Below are 13,970 nucleotides of genomic sequence, written 5' to 3' on the forward strand. Positions count from 1 at the left end.
GATACAAAAGTTTTCCTTCTAGTATCAAACCCTATATTATTTTCTTTAACTAACTTCTTTTTTTCCGGTTGTTAAGGTTTATATCTTCAAACTGTTCTTCATCATCCTAGTATATTTTTTCCTCAGACAATGTTCTCCTTTTAGGTATTAAAGGGTTTTATAGATCCATACTCTCAATTATTGTTAAGTTGGTATTTGGATTATAGTACCCCTAATAACTCATAAGGAGGAGTTTTTAATTAAATTCAACATAAGGTTTCTTGTTGGAATACCTTCCTGGATTTTGTTGGAATACATCATGAGGGTGTTGTTACCTGATTACTTTCATGGTTACTATGGAAAGTGCACCTGTTGAATCAAAGTTTTATCAACCCATTGTTAGAGCATGTCATAGATAGAGATAATTTCTATCAAGTACCATCTCTATTTCATTTTATTATTCTTTGTTCATTGTGTACTTATTTTTATTCTAGGATTCTTGTTATCTTATTTTAGAGGAAAGTATTTCATGACTATGAACCACTTCTTTTCTGGTTTAAATTTTATAAGTCCAAAAATATGTTCAAATTCCTAAGTATTCATATGCATGAAATATGTCATTCAAGACATAGTTATGTGGAATCCCTCAAGGTAAATTCATTCTTCAAGTCTCTTAGTTCAAGTTTTATTTTATGACTTAGTATTTAAAAAAGTCGAAATGCTTTCTTGTAACAAGTTTGAGCTCCAAATACCAACTTAAAATTTTTCCTCAACATAAAACAATAGATTTACCTCTCCATGTAAGAATTCCCTTAACTTACATTGTGTTTCTTGCACGAGTATTTAAATGATATGAAGGATGATGCCAGTTAATGATGACCACGGTTGCTTCATTTATTTCTTTGGGTTTATGCATTTTCGGTCTTAAGTTATAGTATTAGCTAAAATATTGAGTGTTGTTAACTTGAAACTTTGTATTTTGTTCAATTTATTTAATTTGTCTCTGGAGTTTGCTTAAGTAATTTGTTTTGGGGATATCTTAACACTAGAATGTTGTGCACTCTTTTATGTATAACTAGGGTTTCTAAACCCATATTTTATGCATGATAATATATCTTTTAAGTAAACTTATGAATTTGTTCCTCTATTTCATGCACATTTAGTCTCTTTAAATATTTTTTTAATTTCATGGCTATTTCTACATTACCTTCATCTAGGGTATGTATGGTTATCCATTTTTAGTTGATTCATTATCTCTTTGATTGAATTACATATACCTCCTTTTTCCCATAGTGTCTTAGGTCCCATTAACAATTTCCCCTCTAAAACACTTGGTCGAAGTCAAACTCAAAATTCATTTGAGCAAGTTTTGTGCAGAAAGGATTGTTGTAGGATACCTGTAACAATAGGTTCTGCAACTCCTCCGTGAGAGTTTTTACCTATCAAATGGGTATTTCATGCATTAGAAATTTAATATGAGGGTTATCCATTTTTACTAGCTTACAATCTTGCTAAACCTATTTAAATATTTCTATTCAACAATATGGTAGCTTGTAATAAAATAATCTACAGAGTTATTTTTCTACTGCTTATGATATTGAAACAAAGCACTAATACTTTTCAAACATTACTTGCATTTTTGGGAATCTTTATATATGATTGCATGCTCAACCATTTATTTTCCTTTTACTAATCATTAAGTATTTATTTCTTTGTTCATTCTTTATGTAACCAAACACATGTTAACTAATAATTGGTTAATACATGCTTGAAACATTCCTGATTATAGAAAACCTATAATAGTATTCTTAATTGTTTGAACACCTTGAAATATAAGAAGAACATGCTTCTTCCAACCAATGAATTGAAAACATTATAATTTTCCCGGAGCCTTAGACTTATCTATTATCTATAACTTACCATTATTAAATGATATTTTTTCTCATTCCCATGCAAACTCTAGCAACGTCTTTCCTTTTCTCCATGTCTTCCCTTTTTTCTACGCCTAGAATTTTACCGAAAATATTTTCTTCTTGTAATCCAACATTGCATTTCTCTCCAGCTATGTTTCTCCCTCTTCCACCTAGCATAACACTTATATCCAATCACATTTTCTCTTGGTTGTTATTATTCCTCCTAGAATCTTTGGTAACCAAGAGAGGTTATAATATGACAACTTCCACCTTTATTTTTCGAGTACCGTTGACTTCAATCACTTGATCATTTTTTTGATAATAGAGTGGCCTGACTACTCATGTGTTGTTTCCCACAATATTTCGTAAAATAATATTTTATTTATTATTTCACATAAATATTTAGATTTATCATTCAAAATGTTTAATTTTTTTTTGAGAGTTTACTTCTACTTCAACATAAATAAACCTAGGAAAAACATATTTAGATATAACGAGAGATTGTGTAAACAGCAAGAGGCATTAGGGTACCCATGAAAAAATTTAATTGATGGGTGAGCCTACTTAAATTCTCTTTGAGTGACCATATTCAACCTTGGTTTTGATGAACACAACGTTTACATGATAATTCACAAATATATTTATCTTCTAGTCAAGTATGATCAATTATAATTAAATATCCTCCAACTAGAATTGTGTCTTTTGTTGGGATTTACCTCTTTATTGCGTCTCCATTGCCATGATATTCTTTATTTTGCAATAAACATAAATTTCATGGAGGTATCAAGTTTATCAAGCACGGATGCAACTATTATCCAACACCCAATCCCCCATTCTAGTCAGCATCTCCACATAAGACATGTTCATATGCCTCTGACTTACTTCTCCCTTAGCTTTGGCTAGTTCAATTTGGATAGTTGATGAGGTACATAAAAAGTGTTGCAAAGCTACATTTCAACTGCTGCAGTTAGAAATAAGTTCAATTTGTTGTTGCTTCAAGGTATGCATGTTGATTTTAGGTACTGAGAATTCTCTTGACTTGTGTTGATGTTATCTAAGTTTGATAACACTGTTTTAGGACTTGGTTGCATGTTTTTTTCTCTCATGTCTAATTGATACCATACTTATTCATTTTCAAAACATTCACTATCTTTGCAATTTTCTAACTCCCTCTTCAAATCGTGCACTACACAACCTTAAGTCAGAGTGAGGCATCCTTTCCTCTTGGAACTACACATTGTGTAATCACTGCCTCCAAGAACCCCACATTGTGTAGTCACAATGCTCAGTCTCTTTCTGTTGTCCTTGAAAACTGCAAAATTCTCCCTCGTAGTTAGTCTTCCATTATGCACTGTGTAGTCCCAGTCAACATTCAAGCCTCATTATCTCCTTGATCTTCATAATTGTGGAATCACTTGGCTTAGTCTTCCCTAAATTGTGCATTGTGTAATCATAGAGAGTAAGCCCGCCTCACTGCATCGTTGTCCCCCTCAACTATGCAATTTTTTCTTCCAGTCTCATAGCCACTATGCATTGCACAACCACAGTTACTAGAAATTCATTACTGCCTCCTATAACTACATACTACACAATCCTTGAGCCTCCTCGTTATCCCCACATTATGTCCTAGGTTCAATCAATGAATTGCATGATGTTAAACTAGGAGATTTCTAGGTTGGTGACGTCTTGTCATGAGTAAATTTCATCTCCAGGTACTATAACTTAACATGAAAGGATGATGCTTAAGGAGGATTCCATGGAGATGATGTAAGAACACACTTGTGAAGCTGGAGAGAAAAAGAGACTATCGAGCAAGAATATGAAGGGACACTATATTACAACAAAAGATTGAAGTTCAAAATCACAAGGAAGACAAGATATCATCCAAGCTCTCGGAGGATGAATATGAAACACATGCAAGACTTATCATGAATATACAAGGTAGGTCATCAAGGAGAGGCTACAAGAGGGTACTTGTGGAGAAGAAGCATTGGAAGAACCATCATGAAGAACATGAAGGAATTCTAGACCATGACAGAGAGATTGCAGCTCAAGCTAACTTGGAAGGTTCTGACACTAATTATCTAAGACCCTTTGGAGGGTAAATATAAAGAACAATAAAATATACATCATGAAGAATATACAAATATGAAAGCTAGGAGAAAAGCTTGGCCTGGACACATAATAATGAAGTTTTATGTCATTAATGCCAAATCATGGCATGTTCAAGTGTCATCAAAAAGTCAGATGTGTCAATGTACCATGCCACACAATTTGTGGAATGTATTTTAAAAATGGTAAAATGTAAAATGTGTGGAATACCAAGGGTCCCACATGGAATGTGAAAAGTCACAAGGAATTTCTAGAGTTAGTAGAGGTTCAAAGGTTATATAGGAATTTTAAAAGTCATATTAGAAGATCAAGAGACACAAGGGAGGTCAAGAGTCACATGGGAGGTGAAGAGTCACCTCTTTTGTTATAAATACACCCTCAAAGCTCAAGAGAAGGGAATTTGGACTTTCCACCTTGGACTCTCTAGCTTGGACTAGGAGAGAAGATATTTCTTTGGAGGAGAAAACAGTGCCTTAATGTTCCACTATCAGGGATAGTGTGGCAACATTGTAATTGTGTATCTTGGGACTTTCACTTAATATATGAGGCTCTTGGATCTGACACACTTTCATGCATATGTCATGAATTATTCTGAGACTATTCTTTCATTGTTTGCAGTGTATGTTTATGTAAAACATACTAACGAGACTTAACTATTTTGTTGGCTTTAGTATGCATCTTCTTGAATGCGCGTTCTTACTTTCTTTTATGATCATCGTTATCTTTTGAACTAATTTGTATGTTAATCAACAATTCTCCTTTCATGCTCTTGTGTGTCTCTTTTAGGATAGTATTATTACTTTTCTTCTAAAGGCTCACTCTTTTTTTCTTGCCATGAAAGCATATTATATACATTTCAAATGTATGCCTCACAATGTTAACTTACATGCTTGTTTCAAAGATTGTTTGTATTTAATCTCTTATGTTAATAACTGCAGCCAAGGAAAATTCCTAAGAATGATGGAAACTGGCCTTATTTTTTGGTTGATGCTCCTACTCCAAATGATGTGAGGTCTAATTGGGACTTCATATTGGGGAGACCCCCTTTGTTGACGTATTTCCAAAACCATCAATAATCATGCTAGAAGGAGGGCTAGATGACAATATAAGCATGTTTAGTCTGTTTTTAATCTCTTATCCTTAATGGATCATTCCCAAATCATACTCCTGAGATGTTTTTCTAATAGTCCAACCTTAAACTTTCAATCCCCATGGAACTTTTTTACAACTTCTCTCAATTAAGGTTTGATGGCGAGGGTGAAATATACATAGATCAACATACATCTCATTTTCTCAAATTTTGTGAATCTCATGAAATCAATTATGAATATGTTTCTTGTAAATTATCCACCGTCACACTTGAAGGTCGAGTTAAACTATGGTGTCATACCTTACCATCTGCTTTTTTTCATTCATTTGAACAATTCTTGAAGGAGATTCATCAAGCCTTTGACATCTATGATTATGAATATGTTTATAAACGAATTGATCCAGACTTAAACAAGAACGCAAAAAATTACAGAGATAACCATAAACACAGATATGTAGTGGAAATAATACTTCATTTCATTAATGTAAAATATTGAAATATGCTTACAAACAGTAATGGAAATAAACTAGCTAGGGCGATGGTAGCTTATCTCTTAGAAGAGATGTGGTGGCTACATGCCTCTAAACTATGTTACAATGAGGCTCGAAGGCCTATTTATTGTTGAGAAACAATGGAAAACCCTTAACATTCCAAAACCTACGCTAGAAGATGAAACGCCAAACTATGGGCCCCGTTTGGGTAAATTGGTACACCAACTTCCCGGGGTCGTAATTTTGGCATACGATCTCCGTTTGACGTGTACAATAGCTCGTTAGAAAGATCCATCCGAGCACTACCACTTTGGGAAGCAACATCGGTCCATGGACCCATGTTGCCCCAGATTTCCCAAAAAACGTCATTTAGGGCCTCAAAACGGCTCCGAAAGTTCAGGACCCGAAAAACTGCTAAAAATAGTAAGTTGTGATACAATTAAGGAAACTAAAAATGCTGAGAGAAACAATGGTGGGGGTCCAGGTGGACTTGGCAGGTGGCCACCAATATCCACCTGGATCATTCCTCCCCCCTTAGGAAGCAATGGTCCTCATTGCGTTGAGTTCCTCCATGAGATGAGGAAAATTTTGCTGAACTTGTTCCCTGGTGAAGGAGTTGGCCTGCTTTGACAACTCGATACAATTGGATATTATGTTGGCGAGTGTTCTTGATCTATGTGTCCATGATCCGATCAGTTGCAGCTTGTTCCATGCAATCTGGATTTAATTATGTGGGTGTGAGTTGTTCTGCAATGTCGGATGTGTTTAGTAATGGTAAAGTATGGCCAAAGGCGGTCCACATTGAACACTGGGTGCAGGCCAAGGAATGGGGGAATGCTGAGCTCAAATGCATTGTCTCCCATAGCCTTAGTAATGGTGTAAGGACCATATCGGAGTGGTCTCAGTTTCCGATAGGCTCTAGTAAGGCATTCCTTTTGCAAATGTAACCAGACTTTGTCTCCCACCTGAAACTTGTGTGGCACCCGATGTTGATCATGTCGCTGCTTGTACTTGGCATTTGATTTCTCCAAAATGTCATGGACCTACTGGCGAATATGTTGGATGCACTCAATGAAGCTGGTGGCCTTATTTGTTTCGAACCGGACATGAGATGAATTTATGTGAGTAGCTGCAAGTGGCATGGCCACATCAATGGGGCATAGTGGCTGGAATCCCAAACCCACTTGAAAAGGGCTATGGCCAGTGGAGCTGTGAAGAGCTCAGTTGTAGTTGTCCTAAACATAAGGGAGGCTCTCGTCCCATGTACGTGGATGCTTTGAGTTATACGTGCACAGAATGTGCACAATCATCCTATTGACAACCTCTGTCTGGCCATCAGTTTGAGGATGGAAGGCTGTGGACTTCGTGAGTTTGATGTCTAGCATTGACCAGAGACTGGACCAAAATGTGCTGAGGAACCGACTGTCCCGATCTGAGATGATAGACTGTGGGATTCCAAAGTGCACCCAGACTCATTCAAAGAAGAGTTTAGCAGTGGCTTCTGCTGTGATGTTCTTCTTGCAGGCCGCCATAATGGCCATCTTCGAGAACCTGTTAACAACCACAAAAACACAGTCATTTCCATGCTTAGTGGAAGGAAGGCCTGACATGTAATCCATGGAGATGGATTCCCAAGGTTGACTAGGGGTAGGCAACGGGGTATAGAGGCCATGCTTCTTGATGGTCGGTTTGGCAATGGCACAGGCAGTACATGATTTGATGTACTTCCTAACATCCTGTCGAAGATTCGGCCAATAGAAATAATTTTGCAATACTGCCACTGTTTTCTCGACCCCGAAATGCCCAACAGCCCGACTGTAGTGTGCTTCCGAAATCATCTTGGCACGCTCACTTGAAGGAACACAAAGGTGACCCAGGTGGCATAACAAGGCATCCTGGAGGTGAAAATCTAGAACATGTCGACCCTCCAAGAGTGTTTGGTATGTGTGGCCGAATTCTGGGTTGTTTTGGTAGAGAAGTGGCCAATCAGAAGTCTCATGCCCACAAGAGTTGAGCATGGTGGTTAACGCCATGATTGGTGGTCGACTGAGGCAATCTGCAACATTATTGATGCTGGCCTTCTTATACTTGATATTCAAGTGGAACTGTTGTAGGTATGTAGACCACTTCTGATGGAGATCATTCTGCAATTTCCCTTGGGTCTGTATGAACTGTAGGGGTCAGTAGTCTATGTGGATGACCGTTTCCCTCCCCAAAATGTAATGCTTCCATTGTTGGCAGGCCTGCACAATGGAATACATCTCTTTATCATAAGTGGGGTACTTCCGGATTGTGTCTGAAAGTGCTTCACTGTGATATGCCACTGGATGTCCATGTTGAGTAAGGACTGCCCCAATAGCATAGTCAGAGGCATCTATCTCGATCTCAAATGGTTGTTGTAAATCTGGTAATGCGAGCACTGGTGCCGTGCAGAGGTGATCCTTCAACTCTATGAATGCCTTCTGTTGAGATTCAGACTAAAAGAATTTTTCTTTCGCTCCTCTCTTGGTGACTTGACTCAAGGGCCAGGTAATATGAGAAAACCCCAACACGAACCTGCGGTAGAAGTTGGCATGACCTAGAAAGCTACGAAGCTCTGTTAGAGTGGTTGGAGATGGCCAATCCCGAATGACTTGGATCTTGGCTGGATCCACATGCACCCCCTGTTCATCAATGATGTATCCCAGGTACTGAACCTGGGTCATGCCAAAAGTGCATTTCTCCAAATTAGCACATAGCTTGTGTTGCCGCAGTGTTTGGAGAACATGTCGGATGTGGTGGAGGTGCTCTTCCCAACTCTGGCTGAAGATCAAAATGTCATCCAAGTATACTACTACAAATGAGTTGGTGAATGGCCGCAAGATGTCATCCATTAGCCTCATCAAGGTTGCAGGAGCATTCGTCAATCCGAAAGGCATAACCAACCATTCGAAAAGGCCCTCGGATTTGAAGGCAGTTTTCCACACATTAGAGGGTTTGATTGGTACCTAGTGATATCCTGACTTCAGATCGATCTTGCTGAAATATTTCGCCCCCTTTAGTTGGTCCAGGGGGTCATCAATCTGCGAGATCGGGTACCTATTATGAACAGTGATCTTGTTCAGTGCCCGATAGTCAATACAGAGTCTCCACGTCCCATCCTTTCTGTACGAACACGATCGGGCTCCCACAAGGTGATGAACTCGGACGGATGTGACCTTTCTGCAAGAGTTCCTAAATCTACCTCTTGATTTCATCGTTCTCCAAAATGGAGTGCCGATAAATTGGTCCATTAGGTAGGGGCGCACCTGGGGTCAGATTGATGGAGTGCTTAACTTGACAGTGCAGAGGAACCCCTGCGTGGGAGGTGAAGATGTCCTCGTACTCCTCCACAACCTTGTCCATCTGTAGTTGTCATGCGGAGGGGCCCTATCTGGAGGCTGCGGCCACTGTCTTCTTCTTTCCTGGAGGGCGTATCATCAGGAAAACAAATTTCCCGGTTTTGGAAATGAGCTTACTACATTGTTTTGTAGTAATCAAAGAGATGGCGGTAGGTGGTGCCACCTCTAGTATCCTATACAGCTTATTTCCCAATGTAATAATAACAGCATTGTTGTGTGTGGAGCATGATTATTCAGAGGTCTTTGTTTCAGCCGGATGTATACCCCAGGAAGTTTGTACACCCCTCCACGCAGGGGGGAGCGGGGGGGACTTGTCCCCACCGCAGGGGTCCAGGGGGGCCGATCCCCCCCGGCTGGGGTGTCCGGGGGCCAACGGTCCCCCGGCGGGGACTTGGTGGCAGCACCCCCGAAGCTAAAAACAAATGTAAAATTGCCTTGTAAAAGTATAGTAATTTCTAGTCAATCTGGGCCATTCATTAGGCAGATGATCTGACGGTAGAACTTACGTTTAGTTTAGGGTTTTTTGCCCTAGAAGGCAACCCCTCTCTTTGTATGAGGGTATTGTATTGGAGGCTGAGATATAGATGTGTATTCTGTGAGCGAGAAACAGAGAGGTGAGTCTGCGAGAGAAAACAGAGGATATTACAGCGGATTTGTTGTAGGTTGTGTCTCTTCATTTTGCTGGATAATAGAAAGGAAGGACTGGCTGTTCAAGGTGGACGTAGCCCAAACTGGGTGAACCATGTATATCTGTGTCTCTCTTGTTTTGTGTGTTCTCTGTGTTTATATTTCTGCAATATTTTATGTGTTCCATTGCTCTGTAATATATAATTTTCTAACAACATGGGACCTTGGTTCATACACAGCATGTCACTTCCACAAGTATGGCTGTCCTAATAATACATCACAAACTTCAAGGGGAGAAATGTCACACAATACCTCATCCGTGAAGGGCTTGATGTTGTATGGAAGGCGACATTGCTAGCTCACGCGAAGATCTCGTCCTTGGTGAAGCCACCCGATGGTGTATAGTTGTAGATGTGCTGTGGTCGGTAAGCCCAACCACTTCATGACCTCTATCGAAATGAGGTTCTTTTGGCTCCCGCTATCAACAATGAACTGTATAGGGGAGCCCTTTACCCACATCTGGGAGTGGAAGAGACGCTCCTCCTCCTCTGGATCTTCGGGTTCATTTCTCTAGATCTTGGCAGTAGCAACAGTGGCGTTGGGATCCATATCAATGATGTGCTTCCCTTTGTCATTCCCCTTGTCGGGTTCTGACTCAGAGTTGGAACATGCATCTGATTCTGAAACCTTTATCTCAGCCACCAGTGACTACTTGGCCCGACACTCACTTGTGTTGTGAGTGGAGCTCTTATGGAACTCACACCATTTTCCCGTGTCCTTTTTCGGCTTCGTGGCATTGTTCTTTGCTTGCAGCTTCGGCGGGTTGTCTTGGGCTGCCCCGCCTTAGCTTTGTCCTTTGTTCTGTAGTTTAGGGGCACCTTTCCCTTGCTTTGGATTCGCAGATCCAAAGTCTCGCTTCTTTTGTTTAAACTTCTGCTCGACCTTGACGACATATCGGTATGTTGTGCCAAGCAAGGAGATGTTCAGGAATTGTATTTCTTCCTAGATGTACTTGTGCAGGCATCCGTGGTATTTGAGTATCAAATGTTGCTCTGAATCCTTGATACCCAACTTTGTGCGAAGGGTATGGAAAAGATTGGTGAACTCCGGCACGTCTTGGTCCCATCCCTACCGTGGCGTGGTCCACTTTATGTTTTCATCCTCATAGCTTCCGACAGGGTAGTACTGCTCCTTGATGGCATCCCGAAATGAATTCCAGGTGGGTGCGGTTGAAAATAGTGAGCCAGCACTTTCATCCTTCTGCTCGCAGTAGGTTTACCACCAGTCCTTGACGTGGGGGGTTGCTTTGAGAAGAGCGAAAACAATATTTTCCCAACTCGAAAATTCATGAATAGAAAATAAACCCTCTATCAGATTTAACCATTTATCTACGGCATCTGCGTCTATCTGACCCTCGAATATGGGTATTTCAAAATTAACTTGTACCTTAAAGGGCATGGCGTTTCCAAAGTAGATGCTGGAAGCCGATGCGTCGCTTCTGGGTAGCCGTTGAAGGATCTGGGCAAAGCTATCCATCATCGCATTCCATTGTCGCTCGAGGGCTTCTTCGAGCAATATTTTGATAGGATCTCCCATCCCCTCGTCTTTCTTCTCATCCGCCATGGGAGGCTGTCGAGATTTGCGAGGTTGGTCTTGCAAAGGTTCAACTAGTTCAAGCCCTAACTCCTTATATCATGGCCTTGTTGGGGACATGCAAAGAAAAACAGAGAAAAAGCAGACCACTCTGATACCACTGATCCGGACTTAAACAGGAACGCAACAAATTATAGAGATAACCATAAACATAGACATGCAGTGGAAATAATACTTCATTTCATTAATGTAAAATATTGAAATATGCTTACAAACAGTAATGGAAATAAACTAGCTAGGGCGATGGTAGCTTATCTCTGAGAAGAGATGTGGTGGCTACATGCCTCTGAACTATGTTACAATGAGGCTCGAAGGCATATTTATTGTTGAGAAACAATCGAAAACCCTTAACATTCCAAAACCTAACCCTAGAAGATGAAACACAAAACTGTGGTCCCCGTTTGGGTAAATTGGTACACCAACTTCCCGGGGTCATAAATTTGGCATACGATCTCTGTTTGACGCGTACAATAGCTCGTTAGAAAGATCTATTCGAGCACTACCACTTTGGGAGGCAACATTAGTCCATGGACCTATGTTGCCCCATATTTCCCAAAAAACGTCGTTTAGGACCTCAAAACGGCTTCGGAAGTTCAGGACCCGAAAAATTGCTAAAAATAGTAAGTTGTGCTACAATTAAGGAAACTGAAAATGTTGAGAGAAACAATGGTGGGGTCTAGGTGGACTTGGCAAGTGGCCACCAATATCCACCTGGATCACGAATTAATGAACTTAGAATGAATTATGATCAATGAATAGAGGATTTTTCTAATAGATTTCTTCACCTGTGTTACGAGTTTCCTAAAGAATATATGGATTGGGATTTATTCAAGGAAAAGTTTCAACATTTGGCTCAAATCTCCTTGAAGAAATATGTATTGGAAGGCTTGGTTAATAGTGCACTCCGAACTTTTATTAATCATGAGACACCTCCAATATTAGAGGAGGAGCCTATTGTTCCTTTTGTCTCTTTTCCTCCTCCCCTTTCATTTCCTAACAAGGTTGTCTCTAATGTTATTGTTGAATTTGTGAAATACATGAATCAAATTGATAATCCTATTCTTCCACATTATTTCACTTCCCATGGTCAAGATCTTATTCCTTAAAACTTTCAATGTTCTAATAAATTCATAGAGCCTAAGGTGGAGGTTAATCCCTTGATTTGTCAATATCACAATGCACAAAACCCTAAGCTTGAATATGTTTCAATTAAGAATGTTGTTCCTTCAAGGGACATCTGTCTTCCTCTATTATCTACATCTCATAGATTTTTTTACCCTGATTCACTTGATCAATCTACTTTACCAGCAAGTTATTCAAGTACTCTTGATCCTGAGTTTGCTAGTCCAAGTTGTGATCAATGCCAATTTTGGATATCATAGAATGTTCTCTAGCCTTGAAAATTTGTGGAGAGTCTAAGGCACATGAGATCTCCAAAACCCAAAAATCGTTTGGAGACATTCTACCTAGAAGAGGAGTTATTAAAATAATTAATATTTTTAATGAGTTTCTAAGTTTAAACTTAGGAAAATAAAAATAATGATGTGTATTAATAAAATATGGGTGAGAAAGTTCTAAATGACAAGGATCAAGCTAGTTTTATTATTAGCCATTGATTAGGGACTTAATATTGGTTGTTGATTTGTGAATAGGAAAAGTGTAAGAGGAGGCTTGAGGGTCAGTTGGAGACACACCAAGAGATCAAAGAATTCGATTTTCTCAGGTGAGGTTTGCTGAGGAAATTGAGTTAGTGATCAAAGCTGTAGTGAGGGGCAGTTAACCAAGGGGTTTTCATCTAAGGCTGAAGAATACATAGCAAAGAGGCAGTATAGTGTCGGGAGAGATAATACAGACCCTAGAAGGGCTCACGCAGAGGCCAAAGAGCTGACGCAGAGGATGCAAAAGGTTGAAGCAGGTGACACAGAAGCTATAGAGGCTCATACTGGGCCTTAGAGGTAGTGCTGGGGATATTTTGTGGGGAAAAATGGGAGAAGATCAATGGATCCTAAGTCGGGATAGGATGCCATAGCTCTTGGAGGAGTGATGCAGTTCTAGAGTAGTGCTTGGAGCAGCTTTTGATGTCCAGCATAAGGAACAATCATAGTCGTTGTGGGGTTTGATCATCTGTTTTCTGATTTGTCAGAGTATCTGTCTCCGAATAGAGGTACTACTACCAAGGATATTCTCTATTGGGTGAGCCATTTCTGGCACCCTGTTTTATTCATGAAGTCTACTTAATAATACAAACCCTCTATATGCCACCAGTTTTACCGAATTGGATTTTCCTGGGGTATATTTGTCTAAAAATAATGGTGTCCCTTCTGTTATTGTCTTATTTTATTTCATTGCATGATCTGTATATTTGTGAAGGCTACAATAATGTTTGATTTGATGTTTATGCAATTAAATAACTTTTTAATGTAAAGAACAAGTAGGAGATTGTAAACTAATAATTGCAGTAGGGGTTTTTGATGTGTTAGATTCAGGAATTTTTACATGGTATCAAAGAGATTGCAGATCATATTCGATTGAAGAAACTAGCCAAGAAATCTGAGAATTTGCAGTAGAGAAGCAGTTTCCCTGAGAGATAGTGTTATTCCAGAGCTGAAAAGGAAAGAGGAGGAGTGACACAGTGAAAAGAGTGTGACGTAGAGGCTAATGTAGTGCCTTCTACAACATTCTAAGTTGGGAAAGGAAGACGCAGTAGCTGGGAGGAGCCCATGCA

The sequence above is a fragment of the Pinus tabuliformis genome, chromosome 4_2, assembly GCF_031772625.1.
Source record: "Pinus tabuliformis cultivar Carrire ecotype Pingquan chromosome 4_2, CPIR1, whole genome shotgun sequence".
NCBI lineage: Eukaryota > Viridiplantae > Streptophyta > Pinopsida > Pinales > Pinaceae > Pinus > Pinus tabuliformis.